At 46.4% G+C, this 27817-nt stretch overlaps 1 protein-coding gene across 1 annotated transcript in view; it reads left to right on the forward strand.

The window, feature by feature from the left end:
* The window catches only part of MTMR9 (myotubularin related protein 9), a 288947-nt gene that overhangs the window by 79964 nt on the left and 181166 nt on the right, over positions 1 to 27817 (forward strand). The window lies entirely within an intron of this gene.

The raw sequence follows: 27817 nt of genomic DNA on the forward strand, positions 1-27817 counted from the left end.
GTCCTCATGGCCTCTGCGCCGACCGAATCCCTTGCACTCAGCGCAGCACAAGCAGCAACTTCAGGTGATTCCGAAGCGGGGAGGAAAGACCCCGCGAGATCGAATAGATTAAGTAAGGACGAACGAGCTGGGATCGATAAGATTGTAAAGACACTGGTGGTACGAAAGGAAAGTGAGGATTATGTAACGGATATGTACAATACATATGCCAATAGCCACAGACGACACTTTGTTGTACGCCTTTGTTACCACACCCTTAATGCCTACGAGGACCGATACCAAGGAAAAGGCCCTGAAAACCTAACGACTCTGTATAGGAAAATTGATATCGGAGATGGAGACGAGTGTGATGTGACGAACCTCTTCACGCGTACGCTTGAAGTTTTCCGCCACCTCACGGAACTGAAACCAGAGACCAACACCACGACTCCTGCAGTGACTGAAGCCAGAGTAGAAAAAATTGACACTATGATGCCCATAAAGGAGGCCGCTCCCTATCGGGTTCCCCCACGAGGACAGGGAACACACGACGATATTAACCACCAATATGCGAGAGGGAGGGTAGTTTACAACTGGGTTTACCAACCATGGGATCGGCAAGACATCCTGACTTTCCGAAAGTCCTTGCCTGATCTGCGAAAGAACCCCACAGCCTTCTATACAGAATTAGCCACCGGTCTGGGTTCAACGATTATGACCCTAGCGGATATCGATTTTGTTTTTCGGGTTATGTCTGCCAGCTGATGTGTGGAAGCAAATCCGGAAAGTCGACCACCTTGAGCTGTTCGGACATACCTGGATACAACTCGGTGATGTAGACAAACAGCGAGAGCCGGGACAGAAACCTATGAAAGCCATTCTAGACCTACCAGATAGGATCGTGCAGAAATTAAAAACCTTAGTCCCAGAAAGGAAGGTGGACTGGTCGGTAGTAACGGCCTGTCGCCAGAAACCCCAGGAAGACGTATCAGAATACTTCTCCCGGTTTGAAACAGTGTTCTCCGATTACAGCGGCCAGGACATGACCACTGCAACCGGACATCACTTGTTTGTCCAGAACTATGTGAAAGGCCTGACACCAGAAGTCTCGCAGAAACTACAGACTAGCGAGAGTAGTTGGGCGGCCTCCAAGCCCGCAGCTATCCTTCAGATGGCTCAATACTATGAGCGACAGAAGAACGAGAACGATCAAGCGACTGAGAAAAAGAAAAAGGACTTGAAAGAGAGGGTAATGATTGCTCAGTTGCAAGGGGTGACTATAGGAAGGGAACAGTATAGAGGGAACTACCAGTCGAATGCTCCTAGAAATCCACCCCCTAGAGACCGCACACCCGCACCCGGCGCTCCACGAACAGACCTCGATGAGAACCAGTGTGCGTTTTGCAAAGGATTTGGCCATTGGAAATCTCAATGTCCAGTTCTGCAATAAGCACTCAGAAATAAAGACACGAGAGACGTAGCGGGCGGGCCGAGAAATAGAGGACAGGGACGAGGGCACACAAGCGACACCAACAATGACAGACCTGGTAGACCGAACACGTTTGACCGTCCCCGACAGAATCAGTGCCAACAGTCTGACTGCGACAATGCCCACGACTTTGCATAGGTCTGCCAAGGGCAAGGAAGGGATCCAGTCGAGCTCTATGTTGACCAGCAAGGCCCTTATGTCACCGCTAAGGTCCTAGGTACGAAGTCTCCATTTCTGGTAGATACTGGTGCAACACGTAGTGCGTTGTCTAAACGATTGATTCCCAGGGCACCCTTGTCTGGCTCACATGTGACATCAATAGGTTTTGATGGAACGCCCTCCACTAATCCCTTGTCCACACCGATCTCTTTTAACTTGGACAATAACACCACTGACACGACGTTTTTGCTCTCCTCCAACACCCCAGACGCCATTATGGGACTTGACTTATTGAAACATTTTCGAGCTACTATTAGGTGTTCACAAGATGGAGTTCGAGTCATCCTGTACGACAACCCAACACTGCTCAGATCTTGCCGCACACAACGCATGTTTTCTATCACTGACACTGACTTGTCCTTACTCGACACCCTACCTCTGTACCTATGGGCAAAGACTGACTCGGACGTAGGACGCATGATGATAGACCCTGTACACATAACTGTTCAACAGGACGCAGTACTCCCCAAACTCCCGCAGTATCGGATATCGCCCGAAGGCGAGAAGGCGTTGGTAAAAATCATCCAGTCCCTGGTAGATGCAGGAGTGGTAGAAGAATTAGTTAGCAATGTTTGCAACAGCTCTATCCTACCCATTGTGAAGAAGCAGGGTGAGGGAGATGAAAAAGCGTACCGCTTCATCATCGACCTACGAGAAGTCAACAAAGTGGTTGTACCCCAGTACCCTGTAGTCTCAGACATCACCACCATTCTGACCCTGATTCCCTCCACTGCCACCACCTTCACGGTAATCGACCTCAAGAACGCATTCTTCTCCATCCCCATTCACTCGGACAGCCGCTATCTTTTCGGCTTCACTTTAAAATCCCGCTCATACAGATTTTGCAGAGCACCCCAGGGCTACACTGAAAGTCCAAGCATCTACAGCCAGGCCCTCAAGAGACAGCTGGATACAGTCCAATTGCCGGATGGAGTGGTGTTGATACAGTACGTCGATGATATCCTTTTGGCGGCCGACACCACTCCACTTGCAGTCGCGGCCACCATCCAACTCCTGCACTTCCTCGCGGAAAATGGCCACAAGGTCTCCAAGAAGAAGTTGCAATTCTGCCAACCTCAAGTCACTTACCTAGGCCACCTCTTGTCCAAAGACGGGAGAAAGCTCACACCCGATCGAATACAGGCTATTCTAGAGACCCCTATCCCTAAAACCCCGAAGCAAGTCCGCTCTTTGGTAGGCCTCACCTCCTTCTGCCGACAATGGTTGCCAAATTTCAGCCTCATTGTGAAACCACTACTTTCCCTACTGGCTAAAGATGTCCCCTTCCCGCTCCCTTGGACCCCTGAATGTCAATCCTCCTTCAAGGAACTACGAGACGCCCTTTGTTCAGCGCCCGTCCTAGGAACCCCTGATTATACAAAGCCCTTCTCTCTCTACACTCACGAAAGGGAGGGATGCGCTTTGTCTGTCTTGACTCAGTCCATTGGCCCCAAACAACGACCATGTGCCTATTTCTCTGCCACTCTTGACCCTGTAGCAAGAGCTTTGCCTGCCTGCCTTCGAGCAGTAGCCGCTGCTGCTGTCTCTATCCGACAAAGTGAGGGAATCGTACTCTCGAATTCCCTCACGGTACTAGTGCCTCATGCTGTTGACACCCTCCTAAACCAGACCAAGACACAACACCTGACCAGCGCACGACTGACTGGGTACGAACTGACACTGCTCGCACCTCACATCACGCTGAAACGATGCACCACACTGAACCCAGCCACCTTGCTGCCTCTACCTGAAAACGATCCCGATGTGCCCCCAATACATGACTGTGTGACCCTCACGGACGAACAGACTAGGAGTAGAGTTGACCTCCGATACACTGCCTTCCCAAACCCTGACGGAGAGCTATGGGTAGACGGCTCTTGCATTAAACTCCCCGACGGCACCACCTCAGCTGCCTATGCAGTTACCACAGCCCAAACTGTAGTTGAAACCGCCCGCATCACGCATCGATCCGCCCAGGCGGCAGAACTGATTGCCCTCACACGAGCATGTATCCTAGCAAAGGGGACGACAGCAAACATTTACACGGACAGCCAGTATGCCTTCGGGGTGGTTCATCATTTTGGGCTCTTATGGAAGGAGAGGGGATTCCTGACCTCACACGGCACCCCCATCCTGCACGGAGATCTAGTCTCCGCTCTGACTGAAGCGGTTCTCCTCCCCAAACAACTTGCTGTAATCAAATGCCAAGCACACAAAAAGGTGACAGACATCATTGGACAGGGAAATGCACTGGCCGACATCACTGCCCGAACCACAGCTGAGAACAGGACGACGACTCGCATGTACGTGACTAGGTCACAAGCAGAAAAATGGACGGACGCTAGGGAAACTATTAGGGACATCCAAATGGCCAGCTCACCACAAGAATTGACTGAATGGGCACGGGTGGGATTAAAGGATGATGAAGGCTGCTGGCGGACAAAAGACACGAACAAATGGTTGCTACGCAACTCGTACCTGATCCCCATACTGACGATGGCCCATTCCCCTGCACACATAGGATCTGCCCCTATGGCCGAACTTGTCTCCCGAGTTTGGCATAACGATAGAATTACAGACTCAGCCAAACGATTAGTCCAACAATGTCTAGTCTGCCTGCAACACAACCCTGGGAAAGGAACTGTCGTACCCCGGGGAGGGTTCGGGGCCCCCAACCATCCATTCGAAGTCCTACAGATGGACTATATCCAGTTAGAGAGATGTCAAGGACTGAAGTATGTACTTGTTGTGTGCGCTTTTAGCAAATGGGTGGAAGCCTACCCGACGCGTGACAACACTGCTATTGCCACTGCAAAAGTACTACTGAAAGAGTTCTTCCCTCGCTACGGCCTTTGCCGTATTTTATTGAGTGACAATGGCCCCCATTTTGTAGCCGAGGTTATCCAGCTCATCCTGAAAGGACTGGGGGTACGACAGAAATTCCACGCAGTTTTCCACCCCCAATCTGCTGGACTGGTCGAGCGACACAATGCCACATTGAAACTAAAACTTGCGAAAATAGTGGCTACCACAGGACTAAAATGGCCAGACGCTCTCCCCCTAGCATTGCTGTCAATGCGTTCCACCCCCACCAAACACCACTTGACCCCTTACGAGGTCGTTTTCGGCCGGCCCATGAGTATCTGGTCCGCACCCAAACCGACATCTATTCACGACGTCCCGGACGTCCTAATGTCTGACTACCTGTATAACCTAACTAAAACACTGTCTGTTATTCATCATCAGGTGCTGCAGGCCATCCCCGATGCTTCCAGGGGCCCCGGACATACCATCCAGCCTGGAGATTTCGTCCTGATTCGGAACTTCCAGCGGGAGAAGAGTCTGGACCCCGCTGGACGGGCCCCTGGCAAGTCTTGATCACCACCCGAACAGCTCTTCGAGTGGAGGGGAAGCGAAATTGGCTGCATGCACATCATTGCAAGAAAATCTCTCCGGCCCTGACGTCGACCGAAGACGTGAGCACCCAGGAAGAGCTCCTGAACAAAGACCGACCATCCCTGAGCTGCTACCCTGAAACAGAGACACTCGAATTGGCGAAATTCCCTGATCCCACTGTGCCATCCAGAGAAGGGTATAACCTGCGACGAAAGGAGGGAGCTTCGGCTAAGTAGACCACTGACTAAGTTATCATTCTCAGAGCGGCGGCCTAACACTACAAAGGCTGCCAGGAGAGAAACCAAACGAAGTCTGTGGTTCTGCCCACTACCGAGCACCTTGAAGATGATGGAAGCGCCCGATACGAAGATGATGGAAGCAACCGGACATCCGAAGACCCGCTACAGGAACCCGAAAACTGACAGTTTGCACAGCTCAAAGACTATTGCTCTTCTTATCACTCTTCTCTTTTGCCTCCTCCTCATGACTACCTTCTGGATCGTGGAAGAGAACGCACCGGCTCATAAGACATTTCTAACGACTGCACAGCCTACCATCATCAAAGAACACTACCTGGTCTCTCTTTCACCTCAAATCCAAGAAAGGCGTAAGGAGTTCTGGAACAACTCCTTCGTACAGTTGCTGCACCAACACAACCTTGCTGCAAATGCCACGAACTGCTGGATCTGTGGGTTGATACCACATGCCACTGGACATTCCATCCCCTTCATCCCTTCACCTTTCTCTGTTCATGGCTCCTGCCTTGCCTGGCTGATCCTCTTGCAAGAGAGCTACAGAGACAACGCCACTTCCGGCGAAACTATGTCACACTTTTATCATGGAGTCTGGCTGAACAAAACCGGGAGAGCTGCTGCTCCTTTTTGCCCTCTATCCTCCAATGCCTCTGTTCACATGGACATCCCCGCCAAAGAAAGGGTGGAGATGCAAATATTCAACAATCCAGCCAGACCCACCTTCTCCTACCTCCGGAAATGAATAGCTGCCACCCTGACTGTGGCCCTATCTGTCGTCAATGTCTCGGGCCGCGTATGCATCACAGGCCATGGGACACAAATGGTGGGCCACAGCACTTGCCGCATCACCAGAACTTTGTACTCAACCGATCCACCCTCTTTTGTCACCTCTCCAAACATGTACTTCGTCTGTGGTACAAAAGCCTACACCTGGCTCCCAAAGGGCTGGGGAGGTACCTGCTACATAGCCTTCATCCTTCCTCCAACCTATGTGGCTCCGGCAAACCATCACCGAAAGAGACGAGCAAAGGACATCGAGCGGGCCGACTCCACTGGAGCACAATTCTTGGATGCAATGAAAGGACTTGTTCCCCTTTGGGGTCTGATGGCGAACAGTCGTGCCATTCGACATTTATCCCAGGCAGTCGAGACAACGATGAACATTACAGCTGGTATCCTCACAAACAATACAGCCGAGCTTCAGGCGGTCCGTCTGGTGGCTCTTCAAAACCATCTTGTTCTGGATGTGGTTCTGGCGGACCGTGGAGGAGCATGTCGTATCATCGGGTCCAGCTGTTGTACCTACATACCAGACAATTCACCCTCCGTTTACAAGGCCATCGAACACCTCCACAGACTCTCCTCAGAAGTTCATCAGGAACAAGAAGGATGGTCGCTCGGGAGTTGGTTCTGGAGTACTGTAAAGGACTGGGGATGGAGGTTGCTCATGATTGTACTGATACCAATCGTCGTAATATGCGGACTCTGCCTGGGTATTCAATGCTTGCCACCTCTGTGTTCACTATTTGCTAACTGTGTTTGCCCTAAGACTCCGAACTTTGAAGCTGAACGCATGAAGGCTTTGTATGATGTAGAAATCCGTAATATGATGGGGATAGACATAAATTGACAAGCTGGCTAGATATGTTGAAAAGGGAGGACTGTTAAAATCTAGATTGCGACGTAAACATTATCGGCGCCATCTTGTCCCTTTTTAGCTCAAATGTGCGCGTAAGTAGCAGCCATTTTGAACGCCATGGCCTCTCTGCCCACTGCCGATAGTCAGCGCGTCTCTCTCTCTCCCTCTCTGACCTCGCCAGCATCCCCCACGCGCTGGCAGCCCACGTTCTCACATGCTTGGGCCATAAACCACCCCTTCAGCGCGGCCCTGCCTCGGAGCCACATCCCGTACCCGACTAACACCTCCCTCCGTCCCTTTAATGATCACGCATCCTTTGATGAACCCCCTTCCTCTGTGCCCGATTGTCCCGCCCGATCCCAGGCCATCACCTAGCCCTGCGGATACAGTTTATTGCCCCCTACAGTAGGAAGCTGTCCCTCTTCAAAGAATCTATGACTGATAAAAGCCCCCACCCCATGAGATCCAATCAGCCGCACACATTCCGGGAGCCGGCGGGATATCCAGCTGCACGATAGTCATCACCTACTGAGATCGGGGTGGGGACTTTTACTGTAAATATGTGTGGGAACGGGTTTGGAGCGGAGATTCCGAGGATGCCTTTCCGTACATCAAAGTATTAACAAGAATGTGTTCTATGTAATAAAGCAATAAACCTGTGTATAAGAGGCCAGGCATCAAGGATGCGTTTAGAGCACCTCAAGAAGATACCCTGTTGTCTGATTTGACGTGTTCTGCTCCGTCGGAATAAACTCCTGTTTCCTGCCTTCTGTCTCCAGCGCCTGCCTCTTTGTATGGTAATCTCGAATGGTATGAGAGGCGGCTAACGCCGGGCAAATACTGAAGGGTTCTTGGTCGAATTCGGCCCTACCATTCAACAGTGACTCCTTTGTATTGAGAAGTGTGGATAGAACAATAGAAAAAAATACTGCCCATTGTCTTCCACCCATTTACATAACAAGTGGTAGGACTGTCTCTTGCGAATTTTGATGTAAAAACACAAAATGACAAAGTAAGGACCTAATCAGAACTTTATGTCCAGGGGTCAAATTTATTTGATTTGGAGAATGAACATTTTTCTAACAAACGTAACGGAAAGTTTCAATTCTATTAGGGACTCAGAGGTGAGAATTATGCTTTATAACTGGGGCTCCCAGTTTTATGGTATTTCTTTTTTTTTTTAATTTCAGTCATTATTGATCGTTATTTATTTTTTGACCATTTTATTAGTATTTGTATATTTATTTTGTATTTTGTGAACAGATGAGTTGATAGCTCGTATATTTCCATATTTATTTTGCACTCCTGCTTAGTCAGTCAGGTTTTAGCACACTATTCAGCAAAAAGTAATTAACCCAATGAAATAATAGCACAAATTTGAACAAATCACATTCAGCTTTGTAACTCCTCCAGTATGTACAGCTATTGGCCTGAAATTAATTAATCTCAGTATTGATGCTCACTAAAAAAAAAGCCAAATTATCTATATTTTACCGCTTTTAAAAATAAATACAGAAAGGAGACACAATGTTTTCTGTCTGTATCTGTAAAATTCCGTATAAATGGAAAACAGGAAGCCTTATTTATAATATTTGCTTAGCTGCTTATATATTTGAACAGCAGCCATTTAACCGCTTCAGTGCGTCGGACAGCCCCTGGCCTTCTGACGTCATGGTGGGCATTTGCGGAGGACAGCCAGGGCCATCCGAACCGCACATGCGTGGAATTCTCCCGCACCACTGGGGAATTCCGGCCGCAGCGAAGCAGTTAACACAGCTTTATACAAAAAAACTAACATTCCCAAAGGTCCTTGGGGTATTAAAACATGACAGCCAATCATCTCACGGCAGTGCCAATAACCATCACCATCTATTTCCATGCTGCCTCTTTTCGTCACGCAACTCACGCTAACATCCGTTGCTTACGAATCCTGTTAGGAGTCATCATTTCCTGAGAGGATAAATAACAAACTGTAAGTGCGATTGAACTCAGAAAGTTATCAAACTCTTAGAGCAAACCACTGTTATGGGTAATAACAACACAGCCAGTCAAAAGGCATTTCAAATTTCAATTGCATACGAGTAGAACATAACCCTATCAATAACAAGACAATTCAGAATATTCACTTACTTACTGAGAACAGGAAGAGACTTCTCAAGAAAACTCTCACCGAATGGGATAATCCTCGCCTCCGAGTCCTTAATAGAATTGAAACTTTACGTTACGTTTGTTAGGAAACTTTTCATTGTGTTAGGACCAGTTTAAAGCTTGCTGTATGCCAACAGTGCCACATTCATCACTGGCTTGAAGGAGAACTGCTTAAACATGGAGTCCAAGAACCTATCCGCTGCATTCATGATATCTTTCAATCTGGCACCCAAATGAAAAGCCTTGGAAGCCATAGCCCCTCTCGCAGGGTGTGCCCAAAACATTCCCACATTAATACTCACTTCTTGCCTGACCCAGCGGACCCAACCGACAATCGTGGGGGGAAGAGACCACTCAATGCAGCTTTCTGAGAGCAATCAGAAGTTGTCTGTCTCCTGGCGGGCAGAGTTCCTCAATCATGTCTTCATATGCTTTAAAGCACCTCACAAGCCACAGTTTTGGGGAATCGGTGAACACTGGGTATGAAATGATAAGTGTTAGATTTAGTCTGTCTACAGATCGTAAAAGGGGAGAACTCTCTACCTGTAATGTCCATAGCTCAAACATCGTAGACTCTGCGATAGGACACCAGGTTCAGTAACATAGCCAACTTGGCTTAAAGCTCCTTCTGTGACCGGAATCTACTAGATTGCCAGAACAGAAAAAGATTGAGGACTTGATTAACGTCCCACAAAAACAAATAATGAGGTTCCGGAGCCAAGGAGATGTGTGTACCACGCAGCAAATGCCGCACAAATGGGTGTTCTCCCACTCGGGAACCATCAACAGGGATATGACCCGCAGAAGTAGCAGAACTGAAGTATTAATGGATCGATAGACAAAACCTTCAGAAGATAATTCAGACCTAGAAGTTCATAATCTGGACTACTCCTGCCTCCATGGGATCCAACCCCCATCGTACACACAACCCATTTCTTGTCCAGGCCAATCTATACCACTTGGTCGTGCTGTCTGCCCAGGCCTTGGACAAGAGCACTTCAGGGTGGATCAAAAGCCCTAGGAGTTTCCAGCGTTGTTGGTAATCTGCCATGCCATGAGACGGAGGAAACCTTCTGTTATCAATCGATACAGGAGAATGATTGGAGAATTCCAAGAAAGTTTCATCAGAACTGGGAACCAAATTAGCAACCTCCAAACCGTCTTCACCAAGACCACGTCTGTCAGCTGTCTCCGCACTCAGGCCGAGGCCCTCCTGATCATTGAAAAGGGGGGAAACGCATAATCTCTCTCCTGCGTCCAATCTTGAAGGAATGCATCGGTTGCTGCAGCTATGGGGTCCGGTCTTTAACTGAAGAACCGGTCCTCTTGGTGATCCAGGCACAAGGCAAACCGATCCACTGAGAAGGGGCCCCACCTGTCCGAGATCAAGGAGAAGACCTGTGGGTCCAGCTTCCAAAGGTTCGAATAGTGGAAATCGCATGAGTTCCACTCTACCACCTGGCTTGCCTGGCTGGGAAGATTTTCGGCTGTGACCTAGATTTGATGGTCTAGGAAATACTGCCATAAGGCTTTTGCCAGAATGTCTTGGATCACCCTCCCCCCGATGGTCGATGTACCTAACCGCTAACACGTCCATTTTGAGGAGGATGAAGGGCTGAGTTCTGTCCTTGGTCCTGCAACAGACTGCAACGGAGCCCACGAGGAGCTCCAGACAGTTGATGTGCAAATTCTGTTTTTCTTGTGACCAGTTTCCTCCTGTGGAAAGCTCCCCACAACCGGTTCCCCAGCCTGATCTGCTGGCGTCTGATTTGATGATCACATCTGGGTTGGAACCAAAGTTCGCTGTCCAATACCAGGCCTCCATATTGGAAAGCCACCACTGGATCTCTGCCCTGGCCTAGTCTGTCATGGGTACCACTTGGTAGTACATCAGGCTGTTCCTCAAAGGATGGGGCTTGAGCTGCTGTTTAATGCGTTAGTGCAGTGGCCCTGAAACAATGGCCTGGAAGAAGGGCGACAGCAGGCCCACTAACCGTGCTAGTTGTCGAAGGGAAGTGAAACAACTGGAGCAAACGTGACGCATTTCATGACGAATCTTTGCCACCTTCCTGGATGGAAAACTCAAGGTGGCCATTGAAGAATCTTTTATGAATTTCAGGAATTCCGTGACATGGGAAGGATTTTAAAAGAGATTTTCGCTTGATCGCAAAACCGAGGTTTTCCAAGAGCTTTACTGGCGCTTTTAGTTGCAGGGACAGTTTCCGGGGACATGGGCTCATAATAAGCATGTTGTCCAGATAAATGATAATCTTTATCCCTTGTGCACGCAAGTGCTCTACCATGCACCTGGGGATCTGCGAGTCACCACAGTGCAGATGACAGGCCGAAGGGGAAAACTCCTGCTTAAGGTGTCCAAAGGCGTCTTGATCCACCGCAGAGGAATTCCATTTCGGTCTCTGTTCCCCCCGACCCCCCAATGTCCAAGGGTTGTTAGCGGGCAAGAGTTCTTCATATACTTCTCCGCAGTGGGTGGTGTTCTACCGGGGCTGTAGCCTCTGCAACTGCCATGTGAATGGAGGCATCAACTGCCTCATAAATATCATATTCCCAGGGTAGGAAGGACAACGCCTCCTCCATATTTGTGTTCTGAGGTGCCTGCATATTGTATAGAGATGCATTGTATATTATTAGGTGGCAATATGGTACTGGGTAAAACATCTTTCAGGGAGACAAGAGGCTCCAATTTGTGGGGAATTAAGTCCCTTTTGACACCATACCTCAAATATATATATCTTCTGGGTCAGCCTAGGACAGTGCCCCTTACAAGGCTTAGCAAGCCTAAAGTGTAAGTGTTAATGATGCTGACCCCGCAGGGTCTTACCAATCAAATTAGTCGGCCCATAGAGTATTGTTCACTGGGCCTGCACCGCGAAAACACTTGGTTCAGACCCCTCTGGGGTAATAATAACCGAGAGGCATGGCAGCGATCACGGCGTCAGAAAAATGGCTACATGGCAATTACGTCCGAAATGGCGTCGGAAATACAATCCCACTGGGGCATCTACCTCCAGGCTGCAGGAGGCTCCTTATAGCTACTGCAGCACGCGTCGCTCAAATCGAACAGCGAAGAGTGAGAAGTGTGCCGGAGAAGGGGGTCATGCTGGGATAAGTCCCAGTAACCCCTGCGTACCCCTGGGCCTCTGAAAGGCAGAAGGAGGCACGATAAAATCTTTGGTGATGGGGAAGATGTCCTTGCTGCTGTTAGTGATTTCGTCAAGGCAGTCTGCAAGAACTGTGTAGTTGTTGTTCCTTATCTGCTCATGGTAGTGTTGTAGGACTGATTTGAAGGTATCTTTATCTGTGATGTCTTGACTTGTTCTTCATTTGAGCTCTGGTTTGGTTGTGCTTGAGGGAAGCCAGGTTGCTTGCACATGTGGTGATCCAGCTATTGAGGTTCTTTATGTGTTTTAGCAAGTTGCTGGTGTGCTTGTGCTCGTAGAGAGCGGAAGCTCACTTCTCTTCTGCGATGCTTTTCCAGCTGTGGCGGGTGATGGGGGTGGTGGTAGATCTGTGGTGGTGCGGGATGGGTATACTGAAATTGATGATTAGTTGGTCTGCCCAGGTAATAGTTACTGGTTTATTGAGTGTGATGTTGCTTATTGAGGAGAAAAACAGGTCCAGTATGCGTCCAGTGGTGTGGGTGGGTTTTGTATTGTGCTGGACGAGGCCAGGGTTTCTAGGGTTATCTAGAAGGGCTGTAGAGTTTGGGTCAGTGCAGTCTTCTAGGTGAAAGTTATGGTTTCCAATGTAGATGAAGGTGTTGGTGATGAGGGGTGTGATGAAGTCTGTGATGACGCTGCCAAAATTGGTGTGTGGTCCTGGTGGTCTGTATACGGCAGTTCCCACCCGGGGAGAAGTTGGTTGTGATGCCTATCTTGAATACAAGGTGTTCCATGTAGTTGGTCAGGGTGTCTGTGTAGGTGGTGCAGCTGATGGTGTCTTTGGATATGATGGCAACTCCACCTCATGGCTTGTGCTGATGGCCTTGCCTGGCAATCTTGAAGCCAATGGGGATGACTGTAACGAGGTCCTGTGCCGAGGTTGGATTTCTTCATGTTTCTGTGAGAAAGGGCAGGTCAAAAGCATGGGGGTGCTGTAGGTCCCGTATGTCCGTGGCGTGGTTGGTGAGTGAGCAGGTGTTGAGGAGCATGCATGCAAGTGTGGCTTGTTTGAGTAGTGCTTTGTCTGTTTATGGGTGCTAGGGTATGCACCAGTAGGATTTTGCTTCTGTGCTCAACTCATTTTGCAATGAAATTACACAATAATAGAAAATGGTCTACTGAATCAAGATGGTAACAGGAAAATAGTTTAAAGTGGTTAAAATGATTAAACCCACGCAATACTATGCCAAGTCTGTTTGTCTAACAATCACAACTTATTATATGCAAGCGGACTGCCATGACCAGCCTCTTCTTGCTTTGGTTGACTGAGCTTGCAGTGTGCCCTGGGCTTTCTTTTAAAGCACAGGCCCTGGCCTTGTGTTGAATCCTAATTAGTAGTACTTTAAGGAGGAGGTTAAGAAACACGAGGTTCAGCAGTGACATCTTCCCCAGGGTGCATTCATTGTTCCGGTAAAAAGGAGGGGGAGAAGGGAGACAACCGAGCCCCATCACAATTGTGGTCACACAGATTCTTCTTACCAGGCTTTCATTAAAAGACTAAGCCTCGCTCCTAAAAAGAATCACTGTCATGAGCTGATATTGGGCTCCAGCATAGGCAGGTAGGATTGTATAGAGCATCAATTCTACTCTGAAATCCTGTACCAACTGCACTCAGTTCATTTAATGAGTGAGGGCGAAAAGACAGCTGAGCTGCCTATTTGTGTCTGTCATATATACATGCCTATGAGGCAAAACTCTGGCATACTTTAGTAGGATCACCATTGCTTATAATGTTTCTTGTTTTTTGTCCCCTTTTTATACTCTGTACTCCTGAGTTATGTTACCCGAATTTGTAATGCCCCACCGCCATGTAAATCTATTGCTAGCTGCTTATGGAACAACTAAGATAGACCCAGTTCGAAATAAAGGTTTTTATTTATTTTGCATAGAACCGCAAAGTCTATAATCTGACAATCGTTGCATGCCCTCAAAGAACCAGAGCACCATGCTCATGGTATTGAAGGCCCATCACAAGACCTGCTACTGTGTTCTGCAACTGCCACATCTGCCGGGATACTCTCGAAGGATCCCAAAACATATGCTACTAGTCTAACCAGCTGAAACAAGATGAGTTCCAGTACTGCCCTTAAACCTGAGATGAGAAACCCCTCTTCCTCCGTTGCTCAAGATGGTCAACAACGTTTCGTTTGGCAAAAACTATCCAACAACTGCTCGCTGCACCAGAGTGCAGCAACGAGCAGTTAACAAAAGACCACTATACGTTCCAAAAGAAGGGGTCTGTTCCAATTGCTTTGGCAGGAGCATCCCGGATGTAGTCCGTAGGATCTTTCTCTCACTATCTTTATCTCCCTCCCTCTCTATGAGTTGAAGAGATGTGTAGGCAAATGTTCGATCAGATCCAACGTTTTCTGACTGTGGCCACCACAAAGAAATTTGCAATTGAAAACTTTGGTGTTGAGCACATCTTGATGTTCTGTGACCCATAAATACCCTGAGCTGATTTTTCTTCAGCATATGAATTTCTGAGATGTATCCAATGTAGAACACATTTTATCCCTGGAATAATAATGCCCTTAGCCATTTTTGTACCTAGTGTAGTGATGTAGTTCTATTCGTTCATACTTGGCATTTAATTTATTAAAGAACAGTTTACATTGTCTTGAAGAGTGCAATAACAGACCGGTTTCTGGTGACCAATATGGCCAACTCTGAATTGAGCCAAATGTTAAGTTTGAAGATCTTGTTATTTTCATCATCTAAGAATAGAACAGTGTGAAGATAAAGATAAAAAAAGATTAAAAAAAAGAGCAGCTTGAGTTAGAAGGCTTCAAGTGAAAAGATAGTAGAATGGCACAGTGATCAGTCTAAGCAAGCACTGGCTGTCCCTTTTCCGAAATTGTCTACTAAAGTTCAGATAGCAGCTCCTTGAGTTAGCCCTTTGATTGTAAAAGCCAAAAAGTAGCTGTTGAGAAGTCCATTGCATCTAACTTGGTGAGAATGCTGTCGGGCAGGGTTGATATGATTGATGTGCCCTGATATTTAGACCAATATGGATACAAAAATGGGTGTATTGGTTGTCCTCCGCTAAGGATTCAGTAAAGGCAGAGGACTTTCCAGGGGTCTGGTATTGAAAGAGAAGTGCATGGGAGAGAAACTAAATGTACATAACTGATTTAAATGCTGCAAAAATACTACTGGAAGTTTCCTGCACAGAATATCGTTCTTTACAAATCCCCAGTGTAGGCAAAATAGGAATCTGTATCATAAAGCTCTGGAATTCACTATCCTCACTTTCAGATGAGAGCAGAATTGCTCCAACTTTAGAAGAATAATAACTGTCTGGACAGATATCCTCTGGATTGCCCATAGTGCTATGAGACTGCTGTTGGCAGAAGTGTGCTATAACAGTGCTGATAGCATTTCCTTAACAATTCTTCCCTATGCAACTCTGAATAGTACAAGATGGCTATCTCTGCCTTATGTACTGTGCGATTGCAAATACTCACAGGGAGGTATGGGAGAAAAGCATGCTGGACTAGTGAAGCTTTTGTCGCCCCGAGTGGGAAGGGATTGCCCAGATGTGGGTCCTGTGCTTGCTGCGCCACTAGATTCATGCTAGCCTGCTTGATCAATCAATCAATCAATTAGGTGGTTTGTGGAGCGCGACTACTAACCCATAAGGGTCTCAAGGCACGGGAGAGACTGACGGTTCAGTCGAAGAGCCAGGTCTTGAGGTGCTTCCTGAATTGAGGCAGTGATGGTGATTGCCTTAGGTAGTGAGGGAGGGTGTTCCAGGTCTTTGCTGCAAGGTAGGAGAAGGATCTTCCTCCGGCATGATCTTATAAATACGTGGGACGGTAGCCAGGGCCAGTTGGGCGTAGTGAAGGTCTTTGGCGGGTGCGTGGAATGCAAGGCAATGGTTAAGGTGTGCAGGTCCAGCGTTGTGCAGGGCTTTGAAGGCGTGTGTGAGGAGCTTGAAGATGACTCTTTTGTTGACTGGCAGCCAGTGGTGGTCTCTCAGGTGGTCAGTGATGTGGCTGCGGCGGGGGATGTTGAGGATAAGTCTGGCGGAGGCGGTCTGAATGTTCTGCGGTTTCTGGAGGAATTGTTGGGTGATGCCGACGTACAGTGTGATGCTGTTGTCGATTCTGCTGCTGTGAGTATGACCATCTTTCTGGACTCGTGGGGATTCTCTTGAAAATCTTTCAGAGCAGGCATAGTGTGCAGAAACAGGATGATGAGACGCCGTTGATTTGGTGGCTCATGGTTGAGCGAGTAGTCCAGGATGATGCCGAGGTTCCATGGGTGGTCTGTGGGTGTTGTGTTCCAAGTGCTACGGCCCACCAGGAGTCGTCCCAGGAGAAGGGGGTGGAGCCCAGGAAAAGGACTTCAGTCTTCTCTGAGCTTGAGGCAGCTGTCCTCTATCCAGGTGGCGAAAGCCTTCATCCCATCGTGGAAGTTGCATCTTGGCGACTGTGGGTTAGTTGAGGGAGAGAATCAGCTAGGCATCATTGTCGTAGGAGATGATGTTGAGTCCGTGGTTCCTGACGATGCCTGTGAGTGGGGCCATGTAGATGTTGAAGAGAATAGGGCTCAGCAGGAACCTTGAGGCACTCCACAGCTGATCTCAGAGTGCGTTCAGAGTGGAACATTGGTAGTCTAACTCTGTGTTCGGCTGGGTAGGAAGGAGCGGATCCATTCCAGGGCTTTGTCCCAGATGCCGGCATAGGGTGCGGTGAGAGACTGTTTTGAATGAGGCTGAGTGGTCCAGTAGGATGAGGGCTGCAGTTTCGCCTCAGTCGAAGGAGGGTGGGGCCGTTGTCCGTGGCGGCGAAGAGGACTGTCTTGGTTCGGTTGTTGCTTCGGAATCCGGATTGGGAGAGGTCCAGGATGTGGTGCTCTTTGATGAACTGCGAGAGTTGGGCATTGATGGCCTTCTTGATGACCTTGGATCTGCAGAGGAAAAGAGAGATGTGTCTGAAGTTCTTGAGGTCCGTCGGGTCGGCAGATGGTTTCTTCTGCAAGGGGTTGATCTCTGCGTTTTTCCAGTCTTCCGGGAAGGTGGCAGAGTTGATCGAACAATTGATGGTTTGGCAGAGTTCGGGGGCGATGGTGGTGCTGGCTCCGTTGAAGATTTGGTGCAGGCAGGGGTCCGAGGGTGCTCTGGAGTGGATGTTCTTCATGATCTTGAGGGCATCATCAGTGGTGAGGGGAGTCCAGCTGAGTGGGGTCTGTTTGGGCCCGGTGTTGGGTGCAAGGGTTGCAGATGGATCAGGGGGGCAGGGGGTCTTGGCTGTGGCTATCTCCTTAGTCTTGCGATGGAGGAAAGTGCTGAGGTTATTGCAGAGGTCTTGGGAGACTGGGATGTCTGCTGTCTCTGTTCTGGGTCTGGCAAATTATTTTAACATGGAGAAACTTTCTTCACTATTGAGTGCATTGGCGTTGATCCTTTCTTGGAGGGTTGCTTTCTTTGTTGTTCTAATGAGGTGTGATACCCCGAAACCGGCCCCAGGATGCTTGTTTCCAGTCCGGGAGGCCCTGGCTTAGTAGTTGAGGCTGGGCTGTTCCCATGAGGAGTAGGGTGAAGACTGATTTGGATGTGGTCCGAACTGGGGTGGCGTGGTGAGCAAAAAAACAATAGATTAAACCAGATCTTTGTGACTGAGGGTGAATGTTTGCATTGTTCAGCATTCCATCCATCATTTGTCCTTCAAGCTTATTTTATCTGGTACACACTTATCTTCACACCACCCAATGCTTTTATGGATAGGTCCAGCCTTGGCTGAAATACAGCTAGTTGCCGCACGGACCAGGCACACAAGGTGCCACTCTTGGTGACCAAGTCTCCCACTGTAGATACCAAACCTGTTGAGGTGCGTTCTTCAAAAGAGGGCAGGGATGTCTTCTGAAACCCTAATCTTATGGCCCAAAACTAGCATCTCCACGTGGAGCCTCTGTATTTTAAATCCTTGAATGAGAGTAGACGTTAAATTAATTTACTTACACAGGATCTTAAAAAGACATTTCTGTTGTGCAGTTTTATCCTGAGACTTCGGGAGCCAGTAGAAGCGCGGTGGAGCATCTTGGTGCCAGCTGTATGAGGCGGCATATCAGCCCCTGCATCAGTTCTTTGCATCCTTTAATTGGAAGGCTTGCTGGCTGTCCCTTCAGATCCTCTGTTTGCATTCCCCGTGCCATGTCTGTTGTTTTATAAATGTACCCTTTCACAAATACCAGTTCATTTGCCTCTTCAAGTTAAATTACATCGCAAGGAAATTATAGTAATTACTATGCCACGATTAGCTTTTCAGAGAGAAAGTCTTAGTCTACTAATTTGTTTTTTCGGCATTCTTGGCCCCTTGCAAGTTTTTTTTAATTCAGTGTTTAAGTCCAGATGGGAATTTCTGTCTCCAGATAAATATATTTTTTTCTATGATAGTTGACGAAGATTACCCAAGTTTCCTCAAACTCTTTTGTGGTCAGAATTGTTGGTATTTTGGTATTTTTTTGACTCTTTAAAATAAACCATAGTGTTCATATGTAACCCACAGCATACGTAAAGATGGCAAAATAAAATTCACTTCATGATTTTTTACCTTTTTGTTAATTATTTTATTTTAAGCTTCTGTCTTTTCACGCTTGGCCTCCCTATTCCTCTGTTATCCATGCACCTACTAATTGTGTTGGTTCCCATAAGGATTTAGAATCCGTGTTTTGAAAGAAGATTGTAACATTACCCTGCCTTATGCCTGGGTCTCTGGAATTATGCAGCAGCGGAGGTCCAGATTATATGCTGTAGTTGACAAACCTATTCAACAAAGCCACTTCCCTTCTGGAAGCTCTACAGAACAGATTAGTACATTTCAAATGTACGTGTTATGTCTTACGACCTGAATAAGCCATACAACATCTTTGTGATTATGCTAAAGTCTGAGTACCCTGTTGAAATAAGGGTGGCTTTGAGCCCATAGTCTGCCACGTGAACATGGATTTGTGCTAATTGTGACTTTAATTAAAGACAAAGAATGCATCATTCTAAGCACCATTTCCAAATTAGATCTGTATTTAAGGTTTCTCTTTCATGCTGCTGACAAAAACCCATGGTTGTCCTTGAAAGGAAGATTTTTACACAATCTAGACACATTGTTACCTCTAGTCCGCAGCAGATGGTGACCAGTTAAGTTCCTTCAAATGTCTTGTGCGATATTACCTTATGTATATATGGGTATTTCCAATTTGCAAACCTAGATGAGAAGTAACAGGGCACTGATCAAACAGTGCTTAAATGCAGTTCAAGGAATTACAGTGAGATAGGTAGTTTTCTAAATTGAGGTGTGGTAAGATACATAAAAGAGAAGTCTTGAGTTTTTTTTATTTGAAGGAAGATTAGAAAAGGTGAAGCTTTTGGGTAGTTTGAGAGAAGAAAATGAAGATTCTTCAGTGTTGTAGGAAAGTTATCATACTTCCTAAGGCTTTTGATGAGATACACATCAATGTGTAGGTAGCTTTTAAGGGGTGTCAGAATACTGTCGGATGGAGTATAGGGTATAGCCTTCCCTTCGTCCAAATGTGAGAGGACTAGGGTTTGCACTGTTGCTCTGAAGTCCATTTCAGGGAGAGAAGGGTTTCATTTTTTTGCAGAAGTGAGAGCTGGTACCAAGCTGTCTTTGTTTTAGGAGCGATGTGTTCTTGCAGAGTCCAAATGATTTTGTGCTAGGATCAGCTGCTGGCTGAATCTGTCTAAGCTCAGGTTTGGAGAGCCATGAATTGGGTCCGTGGTTGTTGGGAGCTCTTGGCAAATACAAAGAGCTCTGTTGTTACTGAGTTACATCTGGATTAGCTTGGCTAGGTTCTGCGATGCTGAATGTCACCAGCCTAGGAGAATTTAAGGTAGAATTGGGTGGAGCTGTGCATTGATGGATCGTCATGTTATTACGTGTGAGTAGGAATCTAAATGGTTCCATGTAGGCGTGAAAATGAAGGGAAAGGGGAGGTTCTAGAGATACTCAGCAAGAGAATGGAAGTTTCTAGGATCTTGAAACAGCTGGTGAGATGGGAGGAAAACCACTGCAGGATCGTATCAGAGAAACCAATGATTGCTTCCAGTGTTTGATTAACAGCGCAACCTTATCAAAGGTTGCAAAGAGGCAGAATAGGATCAGTGGGAAAGTGTGAATTTAATTGTTGCCAAGGAGGGGCTTGTTGGCTTCTTGAAGAATAGTTGGTTTCATGCCTCAGCATGGTTTGAAGCCAGATTTGTGGACCTGTGGAAGATTGAGCTTGTCGATCTTCTCTGGGAGGTGAGTGGAGAGTTTTTTCTCAATCATTCCTAAGAAGGGTAAAGAGGTGGACATTGTTGGGATCTGCATCATATTTCTCTGTTTGCCGAAGTGGGACGCTCTGTCCTTTCTTTAGGTGAAAGTTCCTTGGCTGAGAGAGGAATTGACTATGCTGAGAAGGGGAGTGATCCACCTCCTCGAAACAGATAACTAGTTGAGGATGGTAGAGTGACCTCTTCATAAGAGTAGGGCTTGAGTTAGTTCAGGAGAGAATGTTGAGTACTGTCCACTTGAGGGTGGAGCAATGGACGAGGGGTGTATGTTGATGCTGGATCTGAATTTGTTTATCTTCTCTGTGATGAATTGATTGATGGCTTATCGTTTGCTAGCTGACATTTGAATCGGAGGATCTGAGAAATGTATGTAATGCTTGATGGCTTTGAAAATAGTTTTGTTTCATTTAGATGCTTTGTGGATTTTAATCCTGTAGATTGTGGCTTTGGTAGAGTTGATGACGACTCTGCATGCAGAGAGTACTTTATCGTGGGTGAGGTCATTCGAGGCCTTGGATCATTTCCTTTTCTTTTTCTATCTACAAATGACATGCCTATTGCATTTTTCCTAACTATCGATCTGTTTGAGCCCAAAAAAAAAAATTGTTACAATTTGCACATTATTCAGAAAATGATGGATTGTGTGGAAGAATCATTTACTTGCAGAAGACACTGAACTGCACAATTGCATTTTGACAGTGGCCTTGCTAGTAAACGTTGTAGTGGGCCGTTCGTATTTGATTCTAGCAACAAAAACTCATCTTCATGATCAACAAATACTGGTCCCTCCATTTTAAGGACTCTGTTTATCTGGTGACACTAGAATCATAGTCCTGCAGGTGTAGACATCTTACAGCCAAAAATAGAACATAATTTGCATGAAAGGCCTTGCTGCAGGCCCACCCAAATACTGTGGCACTGTATTTGGGCCCCATGCTACACTACAGTCAGTCAGCTATCATTGCAGCAATATCCATTTTATTGATGTGGCCCTCTTGCATACCTGGCAGCAGTGGACCTGACTGCTTAATTCTTGGAGCTCAAGCCTTCGCAGCAATTACTAAAATAGAGGCCAGTGACTCATCTACTTATTTTTGAGCTATCCTCTTGCCCAGCCTCAACAGTACCACATTTATACCTTAATCAGTCCCCTTTCCTAGGCAATGTTGAGAATGACAGAGTTCACTCAAGCTTGGTTTTTGCTAGCACTGCTTTGGATGCCTAAACCGTGCAGTAATACATATATTTTTGCCATCGATGTCCTCTTCAGGTTGAGATTGAACGAAGGTACAGAATGAGAGTGGAGTGTAGATCCCAGCAAGGTAGGAGCATTAGAACGTATAGTAGCATCGATGGTTCAAACATTAAGCAGGCCCCTCTGGTCAGTCACTGTCCGATTTAAGAAAGATAGGTCTGCATGCTGAAGGCTTGGAAATTGTGTGACTTTGGGCTTGACTGTGTGAGGAATGAGTGAAGGAGAGGGATAATGAAGTGGTTAGACCAGATATGTGATGCATCCTCGATGGATATCAACAGATATCTGGTTATGAATGTGACCTTTTACACACAAGTGTGTGCCCTTGGAGATTGGGAGAAAGCCATGCCCAAGAGACCTGTTGAAAAATGGGCAGATTTATATTTTGGCGAGGAAAGCCTTGACTTGGCTTGACTTTCAAATGGTACTGGGTATGGTTTTCATTCTGAAATCTTTGTCTGCCAGTGGGACTCCCTGGGGCTCTAAGGACAGATTGAGAAGCTCTGGTGAGTGAATGGAGCCTTGATGGGCAGTACACATTACTGTGATGAGATCTGACCAGAAGGAGCACATCTGGGCCAGCCAGGTTCTGTTCTTTAATTAGACCTTTAACGTCTTTAGGACAATATTATAGATGGCATCTCGGAGCACCAGGATGTCAAGCAGGGTATGTTGGTTAATTTCATAGAATGTTGCAGAGAGGTAGAACACGAAAATAAGACGCAAGTCCTCATCTGTGATTATCACAGTGTAGTCAACTGCTTGGATGGTTGCTGTCCTCCTTGCTACAGTGCGCCTGAAGCCAGACGAGTACTCCAGCAAGAGGAGTGAGCATTAATTATGTAATGGAACTAGTTCAGTACTGTTTTGCAATCCGGTTTCACAGAATTGATACGTGAACAAGAGGGAGGTAATTGCAGGTTGCTTGTTGGATTTGTTTGACAATGGGCGGGATGTGTCCGGTCTTGAGGGCATCTAGGAAGGAAGGAAGGTATACAGATGCAGCATACACTGATGATATTCAGTAGCAGTCTTTTAGTGTTTCTGGAGATTTCCTTAATAATGGATAGTAGAAGGTGTATTCATATGCAGTGGCTGTGAAGGATCACAGATATTTCACCAAGTCTTGTGTGGAGAGGTGTTGATCGTAGACCATTTGGGTGTGTTGGAGGGGTGATGGTCAGGGGGTTATAACGGGCAGGTGTGATACACATTTGATGTTGGATCTTGTGTCTGTTGCCAGTCAGGAAGTTGTTGACGGCTGTGCCTTATTTTCCAACTCCGTAGAAGGAGCTGGTTAAGTAGAATTGGCATATCGATATTAAGAAGAGTATTTTGTCATTGCTGCTGATATTCCTGTAGATCAGGTGGCATAGTGGGTGAAATAGTGCTGGGATGTGGCCCGAGGAAACACCAGTTCCTAAACTTCCGAATTTTGACCATCATATTTTTCATTTTATTCAGTGCAGTGCCCTAAGTGCGATGGGAATGCCCAAACATGGGTCTTGTGCTCACTGTGCCACTGGAACTAAGCAGCACCCTACTTACTGGGCCACGGACTTCCTGTCTTTACGTAAGGGTTTGAAAACTCTGCTCTTTTCTCAATAATACAATCCCTGCCTCCCAGGCAGTCAGCTTTTAGCGCCAGGACACCTCAGGGTAACCGCGCGCTCTATAAGAATAAATAACATTACATAACATATAGGCAAAAAGTGATCTTGGGGTGCTTGTGTTCCAATTCAGAGGGAACCCGATTTAACAGTTACGGTTGGACTGTTCCAACTGGAGCAGGAGGAAGACTGATTTGCATATATGCCTAATCCCTGTCCGCGGTGGCATGGTGGGCAAAAAACCTATCCACTAGAATGCGGATCCAGTAATTACGAGTGACTCAGATTCATTCAAGCATTCGCCCATCACTTTTTTTCTGTGATCCCACTTTCTTGTAATGAACGGCCTTAGCCCTTGTGATGGGCTAATTAACTTTGGTACCGTTATTTCAGAGCTAGAAGACCATTTACACTGTGTGTGCTTCCTCGCTGATTTTGATATCTGTTAGCATTGTTGATGAGTTCCTAGTTGCATCATGCTGCTGATGGTTTTGCTTTTGAAATGCACAGCTGCTGGGTGTCTGCTGACATCCGTAAGGAAAGTTTCCATGTTGCTGCGGACATCGAATAATGCTGCTTGGTTTTCCGATTTTAGTTTAGGGCATTTTGTGGGGTTTGTGAAGTGGTTTAATGACCTGCTGTTTGTCTTAATTACACGTTCTTGTCCTCCGTGTTGGTTTGTCATAGATCAGACTGATGGAAATGATGGCATTATTGGACCAATGGGAACGCTCCGGGGGAGAGAGGGGAGGATCCTGGGTGATTATTATCCCCTAAGCGCAGACAAGGTCCTGGATGTGTCCTTTGTTGTGGATAGGTTGTGTGAGAACAGCTGTAGTGAGAAGGTCCAGGAAGGTTTCCTTTAGTGTCTTTCTGGAAATGTCACGCAAGCGATTGAAGTCTTCAGGAAATATGGCATATGTGAGTTGACTGAAGCTGCTGTAATAAGTCCTGCATTTGGTTGTGGAATAGAGGGCTGTGTCCGGGTTGGCAGATTAATGAATCTTGACACTCTGAGTGAGGTATGGTCAGGGGAAAATGGCTAGCAGGAGCTTGGTGGTTTGGTGTGTCCGGTATTGCTGGAGTAGGCAGAACTAGAATATGTTGTGCATGACAGCCAAGTCCACTACTGGCACTTTCAAACTGCTTTACTTTCCTGGGCACCAGGTTGTAGGTGGCTGTTGCAATGTACCAGCTTTCTATACTGATTTTATTGTACAGATTAACATTGATGACATCTGCTGTGTCTGTCCATGCAGGATTGTAGATCATCCTACAATTATGTGTTTGTTTTGGAAGGTCATACTGAGGTTTTTTGATAGGTTACTTGGGAGTGTGGTGTGAAGGTACCTGGTTAGCTATGCGTTTGTGTGTGTGCCTGTGTGTGCGTGTGCATGTATGTATGTATATGTGTGAGTGAGAGAGATGTGTCATGTTCCTATGTAGAGGATGCACGTTACAGGAGTGCTGTTGTGCTGTACTGTATGAGAAGCAGGAGTCTAAGCGCTACGCCAAGACCCTGCCACTAGTCTCTGCCATGATTTCCTGTCTGTTCATCTGGACATCCAGGATCTGAGCTCCATGAGGATGATAGGCTGTAGCTACTGATCACTGAATGCAGAAGTCTCATACCCCTGTTCGCAGAGTGTCCTGGTGTGCGGGGAACAGTTCAGGTCAGATTTGTGACAAGGGCTGTGCATGCTGGGGGGGGCTATGTGAATTACTGTCAAGACGAGTACTTCACATTCTGGGTCAATGTGAATAATGTCCACGGATATCACCTGTGGGAGACCTCTGCTGTTTGAGATGCATCTCTGTCCCATCTGTTACCATAAGAATAGTTCTCTTGTCTAAGCATTAGCAGTACATCTAATTTAATGGGTGCAGGCCTGATTTATCTATTCATCCTTGTTGCAGTAGGCATGCACCACCTGTCACATGCCTGCTACAAACCATAGGCAGATCCACTGGCTGAGACATGAGCTTATTGGATAACTGTAACTTTGGGTTCTCAAAAGTGTCATTCTGTGTTATGACGGCAATGCAAGATATAGCTCTGATGTGAGAGGTGTATGCCTGGACCATGTTTGTAAATTGTTACTGCTGCCTCGGGTATCTGCCTACATTGTCTGTAACCCAAGGGACAGCTATCCTGTCTGATGTACTGCCTCTATGAACTGTAGAAATATGTTGAATTGAATGAATGAATGAATGAGTGAATGAAAGAATGAGATGGTGATTTGTAATTCTTGACTGCCCTGGGACAGTGCCAATATTAGGAGGATAAGGAACTCTTAAGTAGAGAATAAATACTTTTTCTTAAGATTCTGGGAGCAGAAGTGATTTTCAAGACATCACATTGATAGGGGAGCATACTCCATGCTTTGGCTGTGAGCATAACAAAAAGCACGGCCTCCTGCCCGTGATCATTGGATAGCCAGCAGAAGAGCCTTCCATGAATGAAGGGAGCAGGCAGGAGATAGGTTTAAAGGTGGATCACAAAGTGGCTATTGAAACTGCCTGGGATCCTCCGTTAAAAGTAGGAAAACCAGTTTACCGCATTGCCTGCAATGCCATCTGCTTCCAGCAGAATTGGATGAAAGGCCGTATCGAACTCAGAGTAGCGGTCAATGAGAATCAAAACAACGTCTCTGCTTGTGTCAAGGATCCTGCGACTATTACTGAGGAGGTAGAAAGAAGAGCTAATAGGTATGTACAGCATTTCTGCAGTATGTGATCTAGCTCTTCTGTTTGTAGCCAATCTCTAAAATTTATAAAACGTTTCTATCTTAGGACAGAACACCTGGGCTCCTCTGATTCCACTACCAGACTAAATGTTTGGAAATCATGAAGCATTCCTACTCGCTTGATTCTGACCATGTATTCCAAGTGTTCCCTTGTGAGCTCAGATGCCTACTTTCCTCCTATCCTGTCCCTCTCAGACCTACTGCCAAGTCCAAATATCCTGCCTTGTTGGGCCTTGCGCTACCAGCACTTCTGTAACCCATACACTTGGAGCTGTCATCCTATTTTAGCTCTCTCCTACCGGACAGCTTTTAGCTGTCTCTTATTGTAAGGATCATGTCTTCCAGGCAGAGACCCCTTTTTCATTTCGGTTTGAAGACATGTTATTGAAGATGTAACTAGTGATGAATTGCTATCTCATCAAATGCACGTTTTTGACATGCTTTTAGGCTGTAAATGTATAATGAATGTCTGATAAGCAAGATCAATCAAAAAGACATTCAGTATTAATTTAGTAACTATTTAGCTTAGAAATTATTCCAACAATGTCACACATTTTAGGACAGTTTCCTTCCATAATTCTATTATTTTAATCACTTACTTTTATGCTTCTTCCTTTTTAGTTTTAGGTTCTGAAACACATACAGGACAGGTTACATTGTAACTATAGTTTTCATTTTAGTTAACCTGTCCAGCTTGTTTACCTTTGGCCTCGAATCCATCCTAGGTAATAGAGGCTGCCGTCTCTGACAACAGAGGTTGCCACTTTTCCTCAAATTATGCAGAAACAACATGTCTGCCTTTGAAACAGATGTCGTTTGAGCCTATCTTTCCAAAGCTGTGAAAGTGTCAAGTCATTAGGATATAGACAACAACAAAACCCCCAGTGCGACACCAGTCTGGGGCAGGTGCCATTTTCAAGGTTATCCAATATTCATCGCCAAAATAGTGCAGTCTTAATTGACGTCCTCTTGCTTTGTGTTCATATGGAAACGTCTGGGACGCACTCCTTGACGCACATAATCCATTAAACATTCCTCAATTTATGTCAGGAATTCCAATCTCTGATAAGATTAAGTATATAAGGACTGCCACTTGACAACTTAGTTAGGAGAGAAACTTCACGCATGTCGCTGACGCAAATCCAGATCAGCATGGCACCAGATTCCACTACCGAAGAAGCCACACATAAAACTCCATGAGGCTCTGCAAAGCATTCCATTCTGCCTTCACGAACTGGTGCCAGTGTTGTGTTCTCTCATAGGCACAATCTCATAGTTTTTGGCCTTGTGCTCAAACTAGCCGACAAGCTATTCCAAACAGGCAACAAATCCTGTTGTCTAAGTATGCGCACCACCTCCAAATCTCAGGCTTATTATTTATTCATCTGCTAGAACTAGCATAGCGCTTGGAGATAGCACATTGAGGGTGTAAAAGCTATACATTGTTGTGATACGTTTTTTCCCAGTTTTTCACTGTTATTGAAAAGCTAGCTGCTTTTTATGATCTTCTGTGATGTTAACAATATTATGTGCACCAGACCCCGGCATGAAAATACATATGTTGGAATACGTATTCTGTTTCTAGTGATCTTGAATGTGTAAATAA

This window comes from Lissotriton helveticus, chromosome 6, assembly GCF_964261635.1.
Source record: "Lissotriton helveticus chromosome 6, aLisHel1.1, whole genome shotgun sequence".
Classification (NCBI taxonomy): domain Eukaryota; kingdom Metazoa; phylum Chordata; class Amphibia; order Caudata; family Salamandridae; genus Lissotriton; species Lissotriton helveticus.